At 36.6% G+C, this 26,197-nt stretch overlaps 1 long non-coding RNA gene across 10 annotated transcripts in view; it reads left to right on the top strand.

Moving 5' to 3' along the window:
* LOC128148042 (uncharacterized) overlaps positions 1 to 26,197 on the top strand; it is a 65,356-nt gene that overhangs the window by 19,264 nt on the left and 19,895 nt on the right. For 8 of the 10 annotated variants that reach the window (XR_008237172.1, XR_008237169.1, XR_008237174.1 and 5 more), the window contains exon 2: positions 11,468 to 11,581. This is a non-coding gene — a long non-coding RNA (uncharacterized LOC128148042). Of the gene's footprint in view, positions 1 to 11,467; positions 11,582 to 22,208; positions 22,303 to 23,533; positions 23,645 to 26,197 lie in introns of all 10 variants that reach the window. The other 2 variants (XR_008237170.1, XR_008237171.1) reach the window with 2 other exon arrangements.

Below are 26,197 nucleotides of genomic sequence, written 5' to 3'. Positions count from 1 at the left end.
ACAAAACATAAAAATGCCCTAACCAGTCCTCCAGATAAAGTAGTTAATTTTAATAATAGAACTATCACATCCCAGATCCAAATCCACTTTAGGTATTTTAAAAGAGAATTGCAATTGTTAAGAGGTATGCAGATTTATTCAGGGGAGGGGAAGGATGACTTTTGGACTTTGTTTAGTATAATTTTGAGGGGAAGAGAAAAAGGAACGAGAGAGTCAGCTTTGTATTTAAAATAGCTCTTTTGCTGCCAGAAGATTCTGCCATCACAAAATAGGTGATACCTGGAACAAACCAGACAAAATAAAGATCTTATTAGCCTCTGCTTATGACCAGAGCTAAGCAAATGCATAGCTGACAAAGGGCACTCAATAACCTTTTCCCAGGTCTCTGAAACCTTCATCTTAGTATTATAGATAACAAGGCTTAAGAGATGCTACTCTTGTTGAAAAGCATCTTCAATTATAAAATTATGGCAGGCTGCCATTTTCTGACTCGGGGAGCTGTGCTGTTTGGATGTCAGGCATTGCAGGGGACTTCTCACAGAGAAAACCCCCAGGTTTCACAGGACTTCAGCAGAATGTACTTTATATACACTTGAGGGGAAAAAAAAAAGGGGGGGGGTGCTTGAGAGGACCTGTAAAGATTGGTCTGAGGTGTAGAATGAAGAAAAAATTCTAATAAGTACAAAACCTGTATGTATTTTGAGCTATCTTAATATTTAAGACAAATCCCTTAAAAGAAATTTCTCGCTGCAAATCATGTACTGGACTTGCTCTTGTTGGTTTTTAACACCAGAAAGTTTCCTCACAAGATAAATGCTGGTTGTTTATTAGAGTATCATAAAAAAGGAATATTGTCCAATAAAAAAATACAGTTATTTCTTTACAAAGACAAAACCCCATTAAATTAGAAAGGTTTCTATGATTAAGAGAGCTATGCAAATATTTAACAAATCTATATCTTCCTCTACCTAATGCAAGCCAAGCATATGGCGCTGTGCTTGGGAATAAAAGGTGGATATTGACTAAAATTTATTCTGGGCTCAAATTTGATTTGATGGGAGTTTCATCAAGGTTAGACATCTCTAGATTAAAAAAAAATTAAAAAAAAAAATCAGTAAAACTTGAATACACTCTACTTTTCATATACTTCAAATATTTCTGGTAATTTAGGTTGCTGATTTTTTTTTAACGTGGATTTTTGTAGAAGGTTCTCTACGTATTTTAAGGCAGAAGGATCAGTATAACAATTTTAAACAAATCACTGAAAAGATACATAACTACACATTCAAGAGGAAAAATGCTATTAACAGTCAATCAAATGAAGTAACAAAAGGAACTCAGTAGGTCTCAGTTCACTAAGTGCTACTTGTGTTTGCAGAGAGAAATTTTGCCTAGAAGCATGCAAAATGCAGAGTCATAGCACTCTTCTGCAATGTCGGATCTCAGTGTCATGAGGTACAATGGTTTTGCTGAATACAGATTTAAAACTTTTTTTTCTAGTTAAAAGAATTAAAATTAACTGTTAAAACCTCTTCAATGAGCCAACATCGCTACAGCAGGCTTTAGTATCTGCAGCAGCAGTAGTATTTGCCAGGGCACACACTGTTCTGCCATTATCAGAGCAACTTCTGATAGAGGAACAGAATCAAAGGCCAAATTCTTTCAACCAAGAAAAGCACAGTGTGCAACAATATATGCCCCCATAGGTTTTTATTCCTCTCCCAACTATGACCTTATTACAGGTAAAGAGCAGATTTAAATTCTGGAAGTGAAACAAGATGGAGAAACACTGAAAAGTATTTCACATCCTAACTTGAAGGCATGGAGCATTTACATGGTAATGTCTGTATATACTAATTAGTAAAATGAAGGTATTGTGTACACCATACTACTCAAAAGGAAGACTCAACTGCATGCACCAAAATATTGTTCGACTTACTGCAAAGAAAATATTTACAAAATTTACTAAAAATTTCTTGATGAATAGTATGATTTATGCACTCATGAAACAAGCTTGCCATATCAGTCCCATTTCCTATACTAACTTTACTTAAGGTAAAAGTATTGTACAGAGCTTGGCAAAAGTGTAAAAGTATGTGGTTTTCTTATTTAACAAAACTCCCTTCCTGTATCATAAATGAAGGCTTCTACTACACCTATGTCAAGTATACAAGCTAATAAAAGATGAGAACTTTCAAAAAAAAAAAAAAAAAGAAAAAGTGCTGGCTACTTACAAAAGAGAATAGAACTTGCTGTTTATGAGCATGGAAAATTATCCCCATTCAGGGAAAAAAAAAGCAGTGGAAGAGGAAAGTATCCTTGGCCTTTATTTTGTCTCCCTAGATGCTTTACTATAAAAAAATCCACTTATTTAACTGGTCACATTATATTTAGGTTACCTGGGAGAAATAATGCTTCTGGAAAGAAACAGGCCAAGGTAGTTATAAAAATCTTTATGAGAACATTTAAGCAAACAAAAATGCAGTTTCATCACCACATATTCCCACCTCCTGGCTTTTCAAAAAGTATAGGTAGTTGTGTTTAAAGGAGTAAGAACATGATACACACTGATTTGATGAGCCTGAGCTTAAACTAGGACATCAAGAAATAATAATAGCAGCAGGTATTCCCTTACTCCTCTGCTGCCAAAAAAAATGTAACTCCTTACTACGCATTATTACTTCCTCCTTTGATTAACAGTGATGCATGTCAGTTTCAGTCTCTGATGATTGAAATGGGTATCACAAGAAATTTTACTTTTGTTTTTAAATTATTGTTGTATGTAAAACAAGAGTCTTTCCCTCCAGAATCAGCATTCAGTATATTGGCATTTCTCTCTGTTTTTTGACACTACTACTGACTGTCATGGTAGAGAGCACAGTGAAGACTCCCAGGACATTAACCCTCCTCCTCAACCCCTTCTAGGATGTATGACAGAGAGAAAGACTTGAGAGAACCAGGAGCCTTCTCCACTCTATAACATCAGCCAGCTCTTTCTGCTGAAATAAATGCAGCAATAAGTGCCTGCCACTTTACAGAAAGTAATAATTCTTAAAAATCTTTTAATGTTACAGGTATCTCCTGTTCCATATTTTACAAACAAGAAACCCAAAGTCTAAAGCATTTTTTTTTTAACTGAATCTCTTAAAGCGAACACCTTTGAGAATTAAATGCCTGCACTCACATATCCTATTGGCAATCCACAGTTTTTATTACCTGCTGGTAGCCCAGAACATTTTTTCTTTTGCACTGCTTGCTGGCAAGCCTGGAGAGCTCCTGCACAAAGTAGGGTGAACTTTCCAAGGGCTGGCCAATATTAGTCATGGTAAAAGTAGCATTTCAGGCAAATTCTTTAGGTCATAAGCCATCTGCATGCATCTACTTTCACACATTTAGAGTAATTTACAGTATTCTCACCTATACAATCATTATTTCATTTACAAGGAGAATGAATAGGAGTACCTTCTTGAAATTGTGTGCCAAAATTAGGTTATTGCTTAGAAGAAATAAGCAGCTTCTCTGAATTAAAGGGATTTGCAGAAGAGTTCCCACCCTAATGTGAACCACTATAAAAATAAACCCTTAGAATACTTAAATAATAGTCTGGAATGTAATTAGAAACTTTAATATTTGAAGTTGAATTCAAATGCAATTTTCTACACTTTATTCTAGTTAGGTTTCTTATAAGGAGCCTACTGCTGAATGAGAAAAATTTCTCTTTAACCTTGAGTAAATTAGACAATCAAAATTACTTTTAAAATGGTGGAGAAAGAATGCATCAGGTCCAATCAGAAACACACAAAGAAAAATATGCTCAAAGTAATTCAAAATCCTAGAGGACAAAAAGAAATATCGTGTTAAAAGGTGTGTTATAATCAGGGTACCTACAGTTACTTTGAACCTTGCGACTTTAACAGAGTGGGCTTTGGATAATACCCTAGAAAAAACAGCCTTTTGTAAAAAAGCACAAGATGATACTTCCAATGCCACATAAAATAAACAGGAAGTCTAGATAATATCCTGAAAACTGCTAGTTATCAAGAGAGTTTCAGTTGGAAACTGTGTACCTATACGGTTTAAGATAACAGAATTCTGCTACCAATATCCAGTCCTGTTAGGACTGTAGTTTTTCATATTAACATCTTTTAGATTAAACTGGGTCTATATCAGGAACCTCATTTTACGCTATTCTAGTGTTTACTGTACTTGTTAATCTCTCTGAAATATGTATTTAAACAATTTACATGTACCGGTGCACACACTAGTAATGTATAATCTGGCAATTCAAATAATTCAAACTCTCCACTGACAGATCACCTTTCTTTCTAAAAGAAGCACCCTAAACATGAAAATTTCCTTCTTAGTTATGCAAAACACACATCAAAAGCTGAATACAAAGATTAAGCTTGATATGAAAATTCTCTCTCAGATGTGCAATTGAAGACATTCAAATTGTTTATTAAAAGGACTTGTATGTTGTTTTCTTTATAATTAGAGAAATTTCTAACCCTAGATCTATTACATGCAGTATATAAACACCTGATTTTCAAAGGTCCCAAATAAATGAAGAGTTCACACAATTTTCTTCAAAGCTTTACTGTGTAATATAACTTTTTTTTGTGGTAAAGAAAATGCACCTTGTCCACAATAAACTTCCCTCAGGAATTGACTAGTTATTACAGTTCTGAGCTAGGGAAAAAGCTTGACATAGTACCTTATAGTTACCCTGAAAGCACACCTTCAACAGTTGTCTTTTGACTTTTTCCAATTACAATAGTCATCTGAAGTGACATCTGAGATATTTATTTGCAGTAAGAACGCAAGCAGTTGGGTTGAGTAGCATCGTATTCCATAAGCTGTCTCATTTAAAAGCCATAAGTCTGGGTGGATACTGGTGTGTATGATTCAAGGTGAAAGAACTCAGTACTTGGCAGGGGAAGGAAATGCATTTAGAAAATAACAGAAGTCCACTTATGAGCTATGGAAATATATAATCCCACTGAATTGAATGGAAAAAGCCTATGCCTAAAGTGAGGTACATGTGCTCAAATCTCCCATTTAATCAGTCAACAATAAAAGAATATCTGCCAGTAAACATGTAACCTGACAAGGTATTGTAAATACTGTGTCTTCTCTTTGGATATAGTCTGTTGCTTTCATAGTATTAGCTACAGTCAGTGGAAAAAAATAAACAAAGGTATGGGATACAATGTTGGGATATCTTCTTTGAATTTACTGAATTTCTTCCAAAATGCCTTATGGATGGGCTATTTAGTATTCATCACCATGCTTCTGTACAGCAACAGCTGTTAATCATCTAAAATGTACAGAAAAGGAAAAACATTAGCTCTACAAACAGGCTTATTTTGGCCTCTCTTGTCATTTTTAGTAGATGAGCTGTTGAGCTTTCTACGGGGGGGGGGGAATTAATTCTAGTAGTTAACTGTAAATTAAAGTAGGAATTTACTGTCTAGTCTATCTAAGAATCAGTGAAACAGATTCACTTTTTTTCTCTTTTCAAGGTCAGCACTAAGACAACATGTAGTCTATATTACACAGTTGTATCATCCAGTCAACATACCAGACAATGAATCCATAATTCAACAAGCTCAGACTTAAGGTCCAGAACAAACACAGAGTTAAATGTGCTTTCCAGTGCTTCTGAATATTGCATTCAGTCATTGCTGCTCCCTAGGAAAACAACTGCCCCCCAGCCACACACACAGAAAGCTCCTCCTTTTCCTCCCCCTTCAACCTCCCCCCAACCCCTTAATGTAACCCCCAAACCAAAGAAAGTCATAAGTATAGCAGGCAAGGGCAAGACTGAATTCTTGTCATTGCGATGTGGAGTTACTGAAATGACCTTAACAACTCAGTGAGATAAATAGCACTGCTTTGGTTTTACACTGGTGCAGAAGAGACGAGGATCTAACTCCCCTTTTGTTGTTTAACCAATTTTAATGAGAGGAATTGGGGAGGGGGAGGGAAAGGTTTCCAACTACTTTCTGAAAAGGTATCTTGGAAAATACAATCTTCAAAAAGGAAGAAAATTAAAACCTTCTCTTCAAGTTTCCTTTCATTTCTTATCTTCCTAAAATACATATATACAGTTTGTTCCAGGAAATGTCTGAAATGCCTTCTGGTAGCTTTTAAGTAAACATGAAAATCTCCTTTTGAGTTCAAAGAGTTTCAAATAATGACAGGGAAGGGTTCTTGGACTATAACACAGATGTAAACAAAGGTCAGGAATTGCTCTCAATAATTAAAATGCATTATCATTACTTTTGGACTTTTAGTCTGCTATCACATAACTGAATTAGACTTCAGCAAAGCTCTGATGTGCTTCCACAGCAATCTTTTCCTGTACACTGAAACCAACAGACCTCAGCTACATTTCTCAGCTAGGAGCTAATGTCTCTGGGTACATGTTACTGTTGCATTTTCATTTGTCAGTAAAGCCTTATTTACTTGCTTCCTGTTATTAATTATGGGAAACAGGATCTCTTCAAACTGTAGGAGAGGCTCTTTTAACTGCTGTCTAGACTTTTCAAGACAAAATATTGATGAGCCCTTTAAAGTTTGTGCAAAGACACAAACTGAGTAAAAAAACCATCGTTACCTCAAACAGCTTAAGACTCCTTATCACACATTCACAAAAAAAAAAATCCTTTAAATCACTCAGGCTCACATCCTTATTGTTAGTCACTGAAGTAAGGTTTTCTTTCATAGTTGGATACTTTCTTCATCTGTCACACTGATTAATTAACAGCTCACAGTATGAGCCCTGAACTTAAATAGCCTACTGAAACAAGGAAGAGAGATCAACATTATTTCATAAAAAGCTGAAGAGGAAAAATGCTTTCTGTAGTATGAAGGGATCTGCCTTCTAATAAAAAAAATTAACTAATTTGTTTGGTTACATTACACAAGGAGATGAAAGCGCACAGTCTACGGAAGAATATTGCAGCAGAAGATTAGGACAAAAGTTAGAGAAGACTTCAAATGTTTTAAATTAAGCTGTTGGTTGGAAACAACCAGGTCTTGAACACCAGTGAAATAATTTTCATCACTGTTAAAAAGCAGCCAGTTTATCAACACACAATAAACAAGTCTATAAACACAGTACCATCACCTGTACAGATACATGGGAGAAGGCATGCAGTTACATTAAATAGAGAGTTTTTAAAACCTTAAACCTAAAGCTGTTTTTAGCCAAAACACTTGTAGTTTCTCCCCACCCCCACCTTTCCCAAACTGTTACAGTCCGGCAATTGTCAAGAGTTTGACTTTCCAAAACTATGAGCTCTTCCCCTTTTTTAAGCCCCTCCAGTACTGCTGAGTGGGCAGAAATTACAGATGCAAAAAAAGATGACAAATGAGTGCAAGGCCCCTCCTCTCCAATGTCTTGACAGTCAGAGCTCCTGCCAAAACATGCCTGAAAGATAGTGAGGAGACAAAGACACAAAGATTCCATTTTCTCTGGGAAAATAGATTTCATGTAGAAACTACCAGGGAGAAGAATAGCACACTAGCACATGTGTCATTTCAAAAGCAGAACAAGAATGAAGGTTTCAAGAAAAAATGAAATCATATTTGATTATTCAGTAAGCTCAACAAATGCTGTTTAACACACGGCTCTTTTTAAAATGCAAAGTGCTACAGGGGGTGGGAGAGGGAAAGCTCCCATAAAGCTGGAAAAAACATTTTCAGTCATGGACAACCTTCAGTTCAACAGTCTCCAAGCTAAGAGCTCACCACTGTTGCTCTAAATAATGTCCTGATAATGCTGTAGTACACATGCAACCAAAACAAAGTAAATCCAACTTTTTTAGTTCAAATCTGTTTGAATGTGTTTACTATTAAAATATTCTTCCTCCAGGGTGTCATTAATAAAGTTGCAATGAGTTTAAAACCCTGGCACCTAAGCACTTCCAAGCTTGCAAGCTTTTCATAGCAAGTTTACTACTTTTGGCTTGTTACACTATCGTGACTGGCACTCATCACTGAGCTGGAACGGCTCTCTGCCCATGAGCAGGGAGATCAGCAGTGAGGTGAATGCAGGCAAGCAGAGCAGAAGAAAAAGCAAGAACCTGATTTCTCTTTGAAACTAGTCAGAAAGTTGGGAAGAAGTGCAACTGATGGTGGGAGGATTTGGGACGATTCAAGTTTCTCACTAATTTAAAAATAACAAGGATATTTAAAACAAGAGCATATAAGATTTTAAAATATCAATTATTTTAAGTGCAATTCCAATCCATTAGGACTCAGTGGCAAAAGTAATTACTGTTAAAAATAACAAACTCCCATCCAACTGGGAATTTGGGAAGTAGAGGTATAAAAGGGACACTTAGTCATCAGTAAGGTTTTCAAAATGCTCCCAGCTCTAATAACTGCTCATCAACATGTAGCATTCTTACAAACTCTCTACTTATAATAGCCCTTTTTTCTTTTATGTGAGGCTGCTTCTACACAGCTGATGGCAGAGCCACCCAAATTCAGCTAAAGTCTTCCAGTCTTTCAGCAGAAACACTAATGTGGTACAAACAGAACATAGAAAAACACTACACAGTGAAAATATTAAAAAAGTGATTAATACCCTGAATTGACAGACTTGCATTGAGGATAAAATACAACTGCCAAGAGCTTTCTATAAGAGGGCTCCCAGAGGCCCCCTGCCCTGCAGAGAGCACCGCAGGCAGCCAACCCAGCTCTACCTTCTCCTCACCCTCACATTCCCCCTCCCTTCAGCCCAGCCATACACCATGGCATCTCCCCAGCCCACCCAGACCCAGGCCATGAGGATGTGGCACAGTTCTCACTCTGAACCCACATGCTGCCTCAGAGCCCTTGCTCTTCCCTTCTGTCTGCTCCTGAAGACTGCTCTGATGATAGGCTTAAAGAAAGGGCTGGTAATCCTTTGACTAACTAATAAAACCACTTCAGGAGACCAACACTGATCATTGTACAGGGACTGGGGTAGTCAAAAATAATATATGAAAAAACAAAGATTGTGCTGAGAAACAACCCTATTCTCCTTATTGCATCTGAGGTGAAGGACAGGGAACATAAGACCAAACCTTGAACATTACACATTTAGTTACAAGTTTACATTTATTTTTCATTAAATTTATTTTTCATTAAATTTCTTCACAGCCCTTTGGCTGATCCAACTATCCTCCCACTTGCTAAGTCTAAGCATTTTCTAAGTCTTCATAGCCAGACAGTATCTAAATACTTTTTGTTCTTTTTATGTATTTTACCATCCAACCATCACTCGGCCCCTCCTCATCTCATGTTCCTGCTACCACAAAATCCTCTCATCTGCTCTGATAAAATGCCATCCTCCTCATGCACAGCTATTCTCATTTGGTCTCCATTCTCAACCAGACCAAACCACCATCACATTAGTACAAAGGGATCCTAAATGTTGGCTCACTAGAGATGTGAAAAAAGTCTGCATCTGCCAGTTTGATCCTCTTACTGATACATTTTTTTCCTTCAAATTCTCATAAAGTGGATTCCAACCTCCTGTACTCCACCCATAGAAAGTAGAACTGCTGCACTTTAATACATAGATCAAGAGTGATTTGTTTGCCTGATTTCCAGAAATACTGGAAAAGAAGGAGACTTAGTTCTGGGGTCAAACTTTGGAAGGACTACTAACAGCAGAGCTATATTTAAAAAAAAAAAAAAAAATAAAGAAAAGAAGGGCTGCAGTTATTGACTAGGTGAGAGATACAGAGCAGAGAATGAAATAAGAAAAAAGATTTATGAATAAAGACTTACAAACATGCTTTTTCCTATTGTCCTGGTTTCAGCTGGGATAGAGTTAATTAGTTGCTGGCTGGGGTTAAACCACAACACCTACACAGCTGGTAAACTCATTCTTCAGACTGCCATTACAAAGGAATCTTCTGAGAGAAAACTCAAGTCATATCAGATTATAGAAACACTGCAGCAGTTGAAAAATATTATCACTTGATTTCACATATATAGTGGCCTGTTCCATCACTCAGGTAACACTTCCCATTTGAATACTTTTAAAGATCACTTGAAGATCAAATCCTAGAATTATTTCAACCTATAAAACCTATTGAAAGTCAAAATGAAATCTTGCATCTTTGTCTAATGCAATGTCATTGCAACAGAGTTCATTTTAATGACCACATGTCCAGGCAATATGTGGCATAGGTTTTGAAAAGGAAGGAGATTATGTTTTAGCTGGCACTGGTACAGCATAGGTCCTTAGAATAAAATTTATTAGCATTAATGGGCACTATGTAATTAAAGCAGCGTGCTTTAATTCCCTGAGGGGTGGCGGGGTTTTTTTCATGTCCTATAAAATAGACAAATAACAAATGTGAGATTTTTCAAAGCTATTCGAAGAATTCAAACTTGCATGTTCCTCTACGAATCATAATGGAGAAGGTGTAGCTAAACAAGATGGATCTGAAATTCTCAAAATGTCTTCCATGAAACTGCATGAAGGTTAATACTACAGACCTGTCCTTTTAAACATGTGCAATATAATTACAGTATTTTGCAGACCACAAGTTCTTCAAAAAGTAATCATTAGAACATTGAAAAGTATAGATTTGAAAAGATTTCTTTTTAGATTTAATATACCATACTTACAAGATACTAGACTTACTTAGATGAGTCCGATTTAATAAGTGGCTTTAACAAGCAACTCATTTGTTACTTGAACCCTGGCATTTTCAATCCTGAATGCCAAGAATTTAGAAGGCCTTGGGAATCCCATCACCTAACCCACTGCACTTCAGGGACAGGGGACTGTCATTTACATAGTTCCTCGCCTTTGAACATTGGAGGCTAAGGTTGGAACAATTATCAGAGCTATTGAAAAACTGCAGGATTTTTGCAGATTTCATCAGGATTGGCACATGGTACCAATAAAGATCAGACTATTACCTAGACCTGTATTTGAGTATTTAGTTAGAATTATTTTTCTTTAAGACAGAAAATGAATTCAAAACTACACTATGGAAAAAGACCAATGCACACAGGTTTAATATTTGAGTTTTCAGAGAAGGATCTTATCAACACTTATCTACAGCACTGGAAAATAAGCCTAGAGCTCATTTTCTACCAAATTTTTATTGGTTTATGTGTCTAAATCTCACAAGAACAGCAAACCAGAACAGCATGAAACAAAATACCACAGACCAATGTATTTATGATGTTTAAATTATTGAAAATATAAGGCTTATGCACAGTATTGTGTCTCAGTTTAATATTCTGAATAATTTAATTTCGCTCAGAACTAACTTGAAGGACAACATTTTACGTGAAAATCCAAAGAAAAGAATTAGTACAATTAATACAAACCCACTCAGACCTTCATAGTGACACTAGCAATTTTTCCATGGGTAATGTCAAGACTGATCTATTGAGTATAACCTAAACTATCACGCAAAATCTTTTTTTTTTTTTTTTTGTCTTCTAGACAAATCACCACAGTGTTGCAGACCAGCAAATGAAGTGAACTGAGGGCAATTTGACCAACATCACCTGTGTCGGTTCCCCAGAAGTCGATGAAACATGTTATCAGGTCTCCGAGGTACATCCCAGAGATTAGTTGGTTGTGCCATACAATTAGTAAGTGATTAAAACAAGCTGTTTTCTTCGATTACATTAAGTTACATGCAGCAGTGAGAGCTATTACCTCCTACAGAAGAGTGTACCTTCCCAAATTATGATGTTTATTAGCACTTCATTAACAATGTGCCACCTCAGCCAAATGATCAGGCAGCACAGTGGTCTCAGGTACAAGGAAAAGATCATTATGAAACTCCACCTGACTCATTTGGGCAAATCAAGTAAGTACATCTGAACCACAGATTGCACAAATATTTGAATGCTAGTTATCACCTTGGGCTCTTTGGGTATTTCATGCCAAACCCATAAGCCTTCTTCAGAGGAATCAGCAAAACAGTGTAGAGACTGAATTAGACAAGTTTTTAAATGGCTAAATATTTTTTTCTTTTCTTTTCATAAGAACAGGACCCCAAGTAAATGATGCCTTCTAATACAGCACATGAAAGTCTCAATTATGGAAATCATTATTCTAGGCACTATGTGCCATTTTATATTCCCAGCAGGATGTTTTTCATCTCATCAAGAGTTTCCAAGGCTGTTTAGTGTTTCTGTGTATGCAAAACATATTTAAGGGCCCCAAAAAAGATCTGCTAATTGAAAAAAGCCTAGTCAAGTGGTCAGACAGACTGGAACTTAAGGATTATAGGTAAGAGGGATGAAATGAAGGCTTGGAAACTATAATTTCTCTTTCTGTGGTATCAGCAGAAGCAGCTGTTACAGACCAGGCAAATTAAAGATGTGGCTAAGCCAGCAGTCTGGAAACAAGACATTGCAAAAACATAACAGCAAGTCATCTGCACCCCACTTTTAAAAAGCTAAAAGTGCTGACCATTTTTTTTTCCTCTCCCTCTTCCTGTTATTCTTATCTGTCACAAGTATCCTCCAGCTGGTACCCTTCCAGCCCATGTTCACCAGTTCTAATTTCCCACCCCCATCTTTGGGAGTTAGTAGTAATTCCAGGGACTGTGGACAAGTACTCCATAGTGGGAGTTGTCAGCAAACAAGAAAGGACATTTCCAAAAGAAGAGCAGGTGAAATAACAGAGTTGCAGTTCTACTTTTTTTTTTTTTAACATATGAGAGTTGTTCATCAAACATGTAAAAACAATCTTCCCATACTGAACAATATTTACCATTCCTTGAGAGCAGTTTCATCTGCCCAGTAAAATCAGCATCTAGATACAGAAAGCTCTCCGATTAAAAACCAGATTGCCTCCACATTTTTCAGATACATTGGTTAAGTGTCTTGTAATTAACTATTTTCAGAAAAAACTTCTCTCTTCAGTTTCTAGTCTGTTTACCCTGAATCTGTTTAAAATAAGTTACAAATCATTTTGCCATGAACTAACAAGGCTGTATATTGTTTTCCATATCAGAAAGTGATGAGGGATCCATGAATTATTGCAAAAATAAGTTAAACAACAAAAACACCTCAAAACAACCCTTTGTCTTTCCTCAACAGCAGGTATGGACTTCCTATGAGAAATAGAAGAAACATTAGTTGCCTTGCTTCGACAGCTTTTAGGCCAACCAGTGTTGCCAACCTAGAATTTTTTCTCAATTTATATTAGCATAAACCTGTGGACTACTTTTGATCTCAGTTTATACATCATAAATGAGTATTACCCAATCTATTTCCCCTTTGTTTATTTGTACTCAAAACAAACCCATCATTTCAGATTTGTGGTAGATGCCTTTTTTTAAGTGCTGTTATTTCAGTACTACTATACTGATGTTGTTCGTGTTGCTGCATTGAAACATTGCATCTGATTCGAGGCACACTCAAGCTCTTTGCAAACAATTATTCACTAAATACATTTCAAAAATGTTTATGAGATTCATACCATAAATCTTTAACAGACACAAAATGGATACAGGGAAATTAAGTGTCCCATTTCTTATCAGAAATTAATTTTAGGTGGCATGGGGCCTTTGCATGATGCCTTTACCTGAAGCCAATCAATTGCCATTTTACATTTTCATACAAGTCTAAGAATATGAGAGAACAGCAAAAGAATTCTAAAGCTTAAAACCCATATTCAGTAGTTTCCCCCCCGCCCCTCTGCTAGAGTGGGTATTTGAGGAGGTTCTTTACATCTCCTCCCACGCAGTTTCTCTGCTTCATAAGTTATGGTTTCCATTCTATCTTAGCAAGGAAAAGAGCTAATAAATTACTTCTAAAGAGTGAACATTAAATCTTTATATTTCTAATTCCCCCAAAACTGGAGGGGCTTGCAGCCAAGGTATTTTGGTGGAGCATAAGGAAGGGACAAAAAGACAATGCTGTCCACTAGCACAGACAATAGGACCAACAAGTCCTAGCTTTACTGTTACTATCCTTTCCCCTGGAAAACACCTCATTGCAACTCTTGACCAGCAGTGCTGATTTTATTTATTTCCTTTTTAATCTCAGCCTCTAAAAAAACCCCATTGTGTAGAGCATTGATTACATTTCTCACTCAAACCTGGCAGCATTATTTAGCAACTGCCATAAAGAGAAAAAAAAAGTGTTCTGCATATATACCTATGATACAGTGATTTGATGGTAGAGGTGGGAGAAACAAGAAAGAGGTCTAGGACACCACAGAAAACACTTTACTTTTCCAGAGGAAGGAGAACATCAAACCCAGCTGAAACCTATACAAAGTAAGATACCAAGTCCTGCAAACAACTGCATAGCACACCCATGTGTAAGATTGCCACTACAGTTTAACTCCCCCCTCCAGACACACATACACACTATGATACAGCCCTAACATCTGACTTAGTTCCCAGATAAGCACACAGATACAGGTCTGCTTAAGGTTTGTCTTTCTGAAATTTATCTTGAAAAGAAACTCAATTATGAATTTTAAATATATGAACTTCTTATACCAAAGTACAGATACAAAATAGTAGTGTCATGGCCACTATTTCAACTATTTTCAACACTTTCTAAAATTATTTTCAGATTAATAAGTAATTTGAACTCATAATAAAGAAAATATAGTTAGACATGGCTCTCCTTTAGGGCAAGTTCATACATGAAGGAATCAGGAAAACAGAGGTGATCTGGTAAGCAAAATTCCCCCCAAACTGGGAAGTCAAAAAACCTGTAGTTGTTAACAGCCGACTAAAACCCTCAGTAAAACTAAGCTCAGAATTCAGTCGGCTGGTAATACTGTATTTATTTAATGGACTTGTACAGAGCAGAAATCCAGAGTACATAGCCTTATATCTGATGATATTCACTAACAAATAGCTTTAAAAGAGGTAACATTACCAGGATTCCTGTAAATTTGAAAAGGAACTTGGAACATGCAATTACTGGATGGCTCCAAACTTTATCTGATGTGTTTAGGAGCCACAGAAGAAAACCATCGCAGACAGCCCAGTACAGAGAGTGCCAGAAAACACCATACTCGTGTTTTTCTAGGTCTGTGTCAGGACATTTGAAGGCATCCATGGCTGAACATGATTTCTTTTTCCTAAATCAAGGCTTCCATGACTGAACATCATAGAAGCAGTTATAAAAGTTATACTGGCTCACAACATCTGCAGGAACTCAGTAGTACAACTGTTCACTGCACACATGTTAAACAGGCAGCACTAAAAACTGTAAAAACAGGTCAAAGCAAAACCAAAAGGGACCCAAAATGAAGAATTTCACATAGAGAACTGGAATAAAATGTAGAAACCATCTTTTCTCCAGGTCAGCAAGCTGAAAGCATTAAGAGAAAAAAGCAGTATGCAGCAATCCACACACAATAGGTCTTGAACATTACTTCCTTTTATTGTGTATTGCACTTATGGGGCTCTAGACTGTTCTAAACAGTATCCAAAGCATACTTTCAAGTCCAGCCAACAAACATCTGAATGTCACAGCAGCCTTTCAAGAGAAAGTTACAGTGCTGTGAGTTTTTAAAGACAGACTGAAATATTTAAAAGAGATCAAATATACCCCAGTGCTACCTCCTCTTGTTCCCTTGAATTAGAAATGAAGAGCAGCTTATCTGGAAAGCAGAATCTAATAAAAAAACTCTCTTTAATAAAAAATAAAGGAGCAAAGCACCAGTCTTTAAACAAGGTGGAAACCTATCTGGAGATGGACAGCAATGTCTTTCTTTTTGCAAAGTAATGATTCAGAAGCACACCCAAAAACACATTCAAGTGACCAATATTAAAACATTACGTTCTAAAAATGAGGTGCATCCTACAGGAGCATGATCCAGCCATCACCTTTCTTTCCCCACTGATAGAAGATTTAAAGAAAATCAGACATATCTGTGTTCAAGTACATGAAAACCATAATCTGTAATATCTTAACACACACGCTGAACTTTTTGAAAGACACTAATGATTTCAGTTACAATTTGTACTTCAAAAGAGACACCGTAATAGTCAACAATAAAATTAAGCTAAGGTTTTGCGTGGTTTTGTACGAATGGAAAAGAGATTCAGATCTCTGATTATTTTTTATGCTTCCACAAAGAGTCACTTTGGCTTTATGTACAGGATTTTTTTCCCCTCACAGCTGTTTTTTTTTTTCCTGTTTGGTTTTGTAATTTTAAAGCAACCCTCACATTGTCAACATTGGTTCTAGTTTTCACTATGCATAAAGCAAAATATTAAGTACCTATACAAGTGCACAGACAGCAAGATGCTTCTTTGCAAGACTCAGCAGAATAAATGCAAGAATTTTCCATTGCTCCAAACAGCTCTTCAGCCACAGCTACAGTACCTTTCTCTCCATATGTGTACAGTTGTTTCACTTTATTGCTAAAGGCAAACTCTATATCATTGTTGTAGTTTTTTCTTTACTAGAGACAACAAGAACAATGGATGTATGCATTACTTTTAAGGCTGATTAGAAAAAATATCTCTTTCTTGGAGAGTTAAAAATAGATCTTGAATTTTTTTATTCTGTGTTAGACTAAAGAGAGGCATGTCTAAATTATTTTAATTTTCTTTTGGGGAAAAGAGGTCATAACAAGGGAAAGAGGAGGAGAAAAACTAGGCAGCATCATCACTTCCCAGATAGATAGTAGTCTGATCATTAAGACTTTCACACAGAGTATCAGAAACCCAGGTTTTCCAGGCCCTTCAACAACAACAGAGCTCTGACATTCCGGAGGCACACCAAAAACACCAGGCTATCAGCCATTCTCGGGCAGCAAGGGGTCTTTTTTCTTCTCCTCATGCAAAAGGCCTTCCCAGAAAAATGTCCATTGAAAAATATATTTCTTCAAAACATCTTGTGTTTTCCCCACAGGAGAAAAAAATATATTAAGTTTTCAACCAGATGTAGTTACAGTTTTGTATACACCTGCAATTGCAGGGAAAAACTAACAGAATGAGAAAAAACATTCTTTCTGTAAAGTTCTAGTAATACCTTTAATCATATTACAAGCTGAATGCATTACGTTAATATGTTAAATTAACACAGTTGGACTTTTAGATCAAACAGAGAAGAGAGAGAAGATTGTGATCCAACAAAAGCATGTTATAAAAACACTGCTGTTCAAAACAGGCCAAGTATTTTCTTGTGCTTGAACCCTAACAAAGGGGGTTTTCCTTAAGGCAGTTATTAGGTGTTTTGCCTTCATTTTTGTTACTTTTTTTTTTAATGGTAACATATCAGTTCTACTGCTTTGTTAAATACACTCTAATCTGTTCTTATTCATGTGAACAGCAATTTTCTTAGGACACTTTTGTTTGGTACTAGTAATAGCTGTGATAGGATTGCTTTCTCAAGTTCGCATTTTACAGAGGACCACAAGCCTCAGAAGATTGCTGTGTGGAAGAAACACTGGGCCAACCTATCATGTTGATATTACACGAAGCATAACCCAGTTTGGTATTCTTTCTACTCTGAAGGAGTCTCACATCAGGTAGTGGAAGCTAACTTATTTCTTTGCTATTGAATGACTTTTTTCCAGCACTCCCCCTTTAAGCACAATCAACATTTTAAGAATCTAGAGAGATAACTGCTGCTGCCAAAGGGCCACATAAGATGAAGCTATTCCACTGCACTATGGGGAAAGAAGGCGGCTGGTTACAGGGACCCCCCACACCTTTCCGATTCTCATAGAGCCAGTCTCCATTATAATTGATGCAGCATGCAGAAATCAGAAGAAAGGGCTAATTGAGTTTAAAAGCTATACAGTTGCAACCTCTTTTAGGAGATGCCTCCAGGCTTGCCTGAGCATTTAGTAATAAACCTAGACCACAAGGCAAAGTGAATGTTCAACTCTACATGCCCAGAAGGGAGAGAAGATCCTTTTCTCCATACTCCTAAGCCCATGTTAGCCCCTCCAGTCTTTCTACAGCAAAGTAGGATTCTAGGAATCCAGGAATCGTCATCTCCATTTTTCTTGTCCTGTAGGCAGAGCTAGATACTGTTACTATGATCCTGATTACATTTCTATTACAATGATACATACATCAGCATCATCAGCTGAAATCAAGGCCCTTTTTTTGCTACATCTTGTAAAAAAAAAAAAAAAGCCATTTTCAGGCTAAGCAGGTTAGGAAAATAGAAGTGGCCACACAGGGTTCAGAAACAGAAAAAAAATTCATGTTTGGCATTTCTCTTCTGCCACAAGTGGCAATTATAGCTAGTGCCTGAGAAGGTTTCTGCCCTTGATCAACTGCTCACTAGGGCATTTAAAATCATTTAAATGATCTGTAGTGATGATTTAAAACAAGATAATCCATAACCAAAATATCCACAGCATTTAATGGAATAATTACGTGTGGAAGGAATCCAGGATCAACCTCCAAGCCAGTCATGAACATGTTCAAGATTTGAACACATACACATTCAACCATGGTAGAACTTATTCTGAAATAATACCAAAAAGATGGGAACAACAACTACAACTAAAGTTGTTCTCACATTCTTTGTTTTCACTGAACCCAAGCTTTATTAAGATTTTAGCATCCTATAAAAACAGCCCCATGAAACAGTGGGAGAAACACCAGAGCTGAACTTCTAGAAACACTTCCATAGATGTGTTTCTCTTCTTCCCCTCTATATATACACACTGTAATCATGACTAGAGCAAGCAAGTAGCATGATAAAGGTGAAGGGTCTAGACAACAAGTCCTATGAGGAGCAGCTGAGGGAACTGGGGTTCTGTAACCTGGAGAAAAGGAGGCTCAGGGGAGACCTTATCACCCTCTACAGCTACCTGGAAGGAGGTTGTAGCAAGGTGGCTGTCAGTCTCTTTTCCCAAGTAACAAGGCATAGGACAAGAGGAGACAGCCTCAAGTTGCACCAGGGGAGGTTTAGATTGGATATTAGGAAAAATTTCTTCACCAAAAGGGTTGTCAAGCATTGCAACAGGCTTCCCAGGGAAGTGGTGGAGTCCCCATCCCTGGAGATATTTAAAAGACCTGTAGATGTGGCACTTAGGGACATGGTTTAGTGGTGGACTTGGCAGTGCTAGGTTAATGGTCAGACTCAATGATCTTAAAGGTATTTTCCCACCTAAATGTTTCTATGAATAGCAGGTTCAAATCATTGGCCATGTTACCTTATATGCTGCTTTAGATACTAGCTAATTCCCCCCTTACATGGGATGCGAGATGCCATTATTATATCCTCAAATCTGAGTGCTTCTTGAACTCACTTGAGCAGTATGAATGCATTTAGACTGCAATCCATGATATAGTTTCCTTCATACTGTATATACACATCACTACAGCCACAGCAAAATATTGCAATAGATACAACACTATTAGATAGCCAAATCATATCCTTGCAGTCCAACAATTACAGCACCACTCCATACAGCAAAACAGGAACATCTGGAATTCTGCTCTCATGAGGGCAGCTGGGACTGCACTGCTATATTGGGAAGTGAACTGTGCTCTCCTCAGGGTTTTAATTGTTACAGAATATACTCGGGGCTTTTAGCAGAAAAGTTAACAACCATTTTGGTTACTGAAGGAATTACTTGTGTACAAGGCATTTATTAGGAAAAAATTATTTAAGTGCATAATGTGCTTGTGCAACATGGAGAAATTGTACATGTTCACTCTATATTCAAAATCCAGTTGAGCATGAAGAATAGTTCCTTTTCATTCCAGAAATTATATCTTAAGTAGAAAAATGTTATACCTAAGACTGATTTTACCAAACCTGCCACTAAGAAGAGTTTTTTCACTAACACATATTCTGATCTTATTTAAAAAACATTTTGGGAAAATGCTAGCCATTACTTCTCTCAAGTTGTGTTTTGGTTTCATGTTATTCCTCACAGCGGCTTTGTGGCAACAAGTGCAAGAAAAATCACTCATTTCTCTTCGGACAAATTCTGTTATATGACAGGGAGGTGACCACTTGCAACCTTGATCCATATCTGGTAAATGAGGCCAGGTGAGGTTAACTTCTTACCATAACAGCTGTCACGTCCTCACTAGCTTTTTCCAACACCCATGCACACCTTTACACATTTTTCCTCTTCTGTGCAGGTAAATCACAGGACTGTGGCTCACTAAATATTACATTACTTCTCATTTGGCTTCACAGATTCCCACGGGACTGTAGGCACTAGATACTACTCAAATACTATCTGTCTATTCCGTGTGAAGTACATGCACACCATCGTAACATCTCCAAATGCTCTTAACTAAATTGTGAGTTAATCCTTGAGCTTTTTCATTTCTTTGTATTTATTTTTCCACTTTGTCCTGGTTTCACTTCTTTCAGCAACTGATTAATTTTTCTGCTGATTATGCTGTTGCAATAGTTTTCAGAGTACAGAAAAGGAAATGCAACATTAAAGACCATAAATCCTTCTTTCATTCAGAGTCTTTGAAGCAGTACGAGTAATAATACTACAGTTAAGATATCAGTACCAGTCCATCTCCATGAAGTATATATTTTCTGATCTTGAAGGCACAAGTTATGCTAATGAACATATCAGAATACTGCTTCCATACTATTCAAGCTGACAGTTTCAAATCTGTTAATGACATATGGGGAAATATATGACCATTTCTGAAATATTCGATTAAATATTTTTAATTTCAAAGTTTCTTCTGTTCTTAAAAATCATCTGGTACTTATGCCAAATCCCTCTAAGCATTATGAAGAACAGTAAGGCCAAGTAAGAGGGAGAAGGTGATGCAAGTACACTGCAAATTTTTCTATCATTTCCCCTAAGTTTCCTACTAGAACATGTTGCATCTTAGAGACCTGAGGATTATGGCTATAATATTAAACCACTGGACTTTTCTTTCAAAGTCTGTGACACCTCACAGGTATTAGCCATTTGGTTTGTGACCAGGTGTTACAATACCCCTAAGCTCTTCCTGACTCTTACTATTCTTACAAACTCTTCCACTAACTTGAAGGAGATTCCAGCATAGGTGATTAAGCTCTAAGTAAATTCTAGTTTTCTATGGGTTTCAAGAATGAAAGGAAAGAATTCCTAGCCTGCCAGGCCAAGCTTTTGTGACAAAGGTGCTAAGAAAGAAATCAGTATTTTTCAAAGGTCACAAGCAAAATTGTAAGAATGTTGAAAGTAGATAGTCCCTTTCAACACTATTTTCAGCAATTGACATATGTAAATTCTACATTTACAATAGAGGCATTCCCTGTCATTTTTATCTTGCATGGAAAGACATAATAGAAATTAAAGAAGCAAAAGTTTACACAAACTTCACACTTGTAGATTGCACATCTGTGTAAATAGTAAATGATAAACCATGAGCTACGTGCACAGACACACAAGTCTGTTTCCAAATTCAGTGTTTTGCAAAGTTCAGCACAAAAAGTCAGAGGCCTCTAGTTATTTGAACTACGGGGGGGGGTGTGGGATGTGTAATAGTGGGTACACAATAGGTTGTTTTAATCACTGTGACTAGCCATAGTGAGAAAGTGCAGTCACACTAAGCCAAAGGATTTCATAAGTAATGATTCCTTTGAGATAGCAAGGAAAAAATGTACATTAGGAACAGAAAATACAAGAAACCTCATTTCTGTTTGCATGATTTCTGTTGCACTATGAAGCAGAAAGACAAACTGTAACAAAAATGAGGTGTTAGTACAATGGCAGAGCAGTGAAAGAAGAAACTAGCAACAAATATAGGAAAAGGAAATAAAGGGAAGCCAGGTTTTCTCAATACTTGTACCCCAAGACCCAGAATTTTGATATTTTGCTCATGACACTTCCAAATAATAAGAAAACAATGATCTCTGCAAGAGAGAAGCTAGAAGCGGTACAGTTCCCCAACATACTCCAAGGTTTTATCTGTTGCATTTGCTGTTAGAAGTTGAGAAAACTGAACCTTCTGAAATATATAACTTAGAGGCATAATTCTAGTTAAAATTCTTGGACTGCCTGACAAAAAACTTTTAGAGCCACTAAACACTTCTTTGAAGAACCCCCTCTGCCCCCTGCCAAAACTAAAAAGTACTGATTGTAGTAGCCATGCATAGTGGTTTAAGTGAAATATTTCTTCACTAATATTCAGAAGGAAACAAAACACAGACAATTGCTTTCACTTGGCCAACGTACCTTTTTGCATTTTATTGACTGTTCTGATCAAGATTCCTTCCAAAACCAAAGCAGTCATAAGATTTCTTTTTGCACATTCTAGTACTAGATTTTGGGAGAACCTGCGTTATGTGAATGCACAGAATCAGTAGAAAGCCATTTTGATGATCACAGATTTATAAGACTGCTTCAAATAGGTAGGTACACGACATACCAGTTTAAGATAATTCTTAGTAAGTAACTTATGCTAAGATCTGAAATTTCTAAATTAATGCAGTAGCTTTATTTTTCTTCACTTCTCTTTACCTTCAGTATAAAGTAGAACCATGTCATTTTCTAGCAGAGAAATATGCATTGAATTTTAGGTATGATTTGTTTTTAAGTGAGAAGAGAAAGGCATACATACATGCACACATTTACCACACTTAGAATGTGAGGCTTGTACTATAGAGACAGCTTTTCCAAAACCCCCTACCTATCCCTTCAGCAATTACTATTTAATTTTGATTTATTCACAGAATAGAAGTTGGATTTAACCTTTGTTAACACTGCATGAATATTTTGAAAAGAGTCTACCCACTTAGCCAAAATTGGAAACAGTTAGTATATACATGGTATAGTACCAGACTTATATCCAATGAACGAGTTTAAAGGAAAAAAAAAAAAAGCCTGAGTGCAATTTACAAAGGCTTCATTCTTTTGTTTGCATTCTATCAGTATAAAGAAACAATGCAACTAGTACAACAGTCTCCTGCTAGAAATGGCGGAGCACTTTAAACAAGTTTCACTTATACAGCATTTCTCCTCCTCTTTCGAAATACATGCTTAAAAAAAAAGCTTCACAATTAACATATTGTACACATTTTGCAAGGTTCTCAAAGATCAGGAACCATTTCTGGAAAGATTCACTCCAATTTGGCAAACAATTACAGCATACATTATACTAAGGTGCATTAAGTGTGTGGCTTCTGTGAGGGTACAGAAACACATGCTTACCCACAGTTAAGTTCAATAAGCAAAACAAAGTCAGTTATAATTTAAAATGGGGGTAAAAAAAGAAAAAGAAAAAAGGAAATCAAGGGAAAGAACAAGTCTAAAAAGCAGAGAACATTACAACAGCCGAGTGGAAACAAATGAGAGATTATAACCGGGATGTAGTCACAGGACTATGTGTAACTCTGTTACAGCTAATCACCAATAGCTTCTGGTGAAATTAGTTCTGTGTGCTATTTTAGTAAAAGTATAAAGAAGCATATTCAAAAGCCAACAAGCACAAAGAAAACATAGTCAAGACCGTTCACAATAGCGAATTCTGTACTGAATGTGTGAACAGGACATGAATTAAGCAAAATGCAAGCAGCCTCCCTTTGCCTGGGATCTTTGTAGACATGAGCCAGGCAATCTAAACAGAATGTCTGTCTGTGCTAGGAGGAGGGGAAGAAATAAAACACTACAAAACCAAAAACTGCTTTCCTCAAGGAATGGTAACTTTGGACAAGATTTGGCACCACAAGTTCAAAGGGCTATTTTACCTGCATTGTAAGTACAGACCTAGAGATTTTACAGTATTTCTGTCTCTATGCTATTGGTTTTTGTGCCATTAATGGCATTTAAATTATAGACCTGCTGCAGCCATATAGTCAAAACACCACATCACCTGATGAGACACTATATTATAATGTCAGTGTGTCTGTGTTTTAACTGTTCTTTCTTATACTGTACTTCTCGTCAGTCACCCTCTTCCTCTGCCAAAGAAGAGATACGAGACAAGTCTATCTTTAGACTCCACTGAAATTTCTTACTCAGATGGCTGCAATGCTTCATTCATCACATAACCAAGACTCCTGTTTACACTAACAAAATTTTTAGAAGTACAAATAGTAGAGACCCAGAAAAAAACATTTATGGAGAATTTAAAATGAAAATATAGGATATGGTTAGGGAGTCAGAAATAACATGCTTTAAACTAACTTCTAACTAGATCAGGTCAGACTTTTTTGTGTCTTTTGTTTTTAAAATATTAAGTATTTTTTGCTTCCACTTTCAATAAAATATTCCAGATGTAATGAAAAACTGTTTTCCAGAAGCAGGCATTTATTGACCTGTACATATGTACAGTTATTCACAATAACAACTATTGATTAAATAACAGTTTGCACTTTGACAGCATCTGAAGACAATACAGTCAAATTTCTAAACAAGTGTGTGACAAAATCTGAGACATTTCTTTTTCTAAATTATTCTAACAAAGTTAAACTAGTCATATAAAGTCACTAACAGAGCTAGGTACTGAATCCAGATTTTTGACCTGCATTTAAAACTTTTTTTTCCATCTCAAAAGACCAAAGAAAGCTGTTTCAGGGTCACAAAGCTGCATTTTGGGGGGTGGGGTGGGTGTTCTGCTCCTATAAGCTGGTCTGCTGCTTACAGCCCTCAAATGGCCAGCTCCACTTAAGATGAAAGGATTTATTTAAGGAAGAATTTTCAAGATTCCATGATTTCCTATTGTTGTGGCTTAACCCTAGGGGTTTTTGCAATGTAAAGTATGTGCAGTTCATCAGTCCAAACACTCAGACCCTCAAGTTAGTGTTTCAAAGTATTCACACTAAGAAGAAAAAAAAAAAAAAAATCACATTATTAAACTACAGACAGCTGATTTTATTCTGTATTGGTTTATTTCTTATTTCTAATGCCATATGCAAAATAACAGTGATTTTTGCTTATTAAAGTCATAGTCTCAACTCAGAAGAGCTAAACATCAGGAATCCATGAAGTTTTTTGGGCATGTTCTAATCTTGCCAAGATTATCTAGGGCAACTGAATATATTCAACAGTTCAACTAAACCTTTAAGATTGTTTCGGGGCGGGGGTCAGCCTACAATTTTTTTTTAAATGCTGAAATTATTTTACTTTTTTCCTAAATGAAAAGAGTATTTTCTACTTTAAGAGTGACCTAGCTTCTCTATTTCTTCTATTTTTCCCTTCCAATGTAATGTCTTTTATTTCCTCCCTGCACTCCATTTTAAACATCATCCAAAGATACAATGATGTTGCATTGGATAGCAGAGTATGAAAGCAAAACAAAAGTCCTCCCAGCTATTGACTCACCCCTTCTCACAGTCAAACAACTACAACAAAATACCCATCACACTGTAGGCATCAGAGAAATTTATGCACACATATGAAGATCCCAAATGTAATTTTTTTTTCCTGAAGTGTCAATAGTCAAAAAGCTGCATTTATTATTCTTGACTTTTGGAACAGAAAGCTCAGAGCATCTTTCAGATATAAAAGTTCTTCTCAAACAGCTGACAAAAGTGTGAAGAAGTAGATCTACTTTAAAGTCTTGAGCTCTCTGAAATATCTTTTATCAACAGAAGTGCCTCTGAAGCGGTTCCGTCAAGCCTCATCAATATATACTCAGAATGACTGAAATCAGAGAGAGTCCCAAAATAAGTGAGTTTGAAAGGGACCTCAATACCTCACCTAGTGCAATGTCCTGCTCAAACCAGAGCAAAACCTGGTATTACCCTGTGCTGGGTGCCTTGTCCAATCAATTTTTAAATATCACCAAGAATGGAGATACCAGCTTCTTCTGACATGTCAGTAATAATACAAGGCAAAACTTTAAACATTTATTTAATAACAACTCTGCATATAGGCTTATGTCATCAGCCAATGACTGAAGTGGAAGAATATCTATGTTGTAGCTATAGCATTTAACTGTTCTTCATGACTTATGGTCTCCTCTGTAAAAAGAAACAGCTGTAGTACATCAGATATTACCCCCATGGTAAGTCTTGGTAAATGCTCTCAATTTAGTCAACAGCTACATAATGGTGTATTAAATGACTTAGTAATGATCACTGAATCTAGCCATGGATGATCCTTTGAAGATACTTTTAGGTTTTGCATCATTTTAATCTGACCAAATTCGTCAATGCCTTACTAATATGTAGTTTCTTTTAAATTAACATCATTCACTAGAACTGCCTCAAAGGCTCTTCAGAAGTTGGTGCAGTCAGCCTAGACTGGATTCATTCCAAGTACTGATGGTTTGTTCTGACGATTTGATCTGAAAAATCCTCCTTG

Source organism: Harpia harpyja, chromosome 11 (genome assembly GCF_026419915.1).
Source record: "Harpia harpyja isolate bHarHar1 chromosome 11, bHarHar1 primary haplotype, whole genome shotgun sequence".
Taxonomy (NCBI): Eukaryota; Metazoa; Chordata; class Aves; order Accipitriformes; family Accipitridae; genus Harpia; species Harpia harpyja.
Note: the sequence above shows the minus strand (reverse complement) of the source record. Positions and strands in the feature narration are given on the sequence as shown.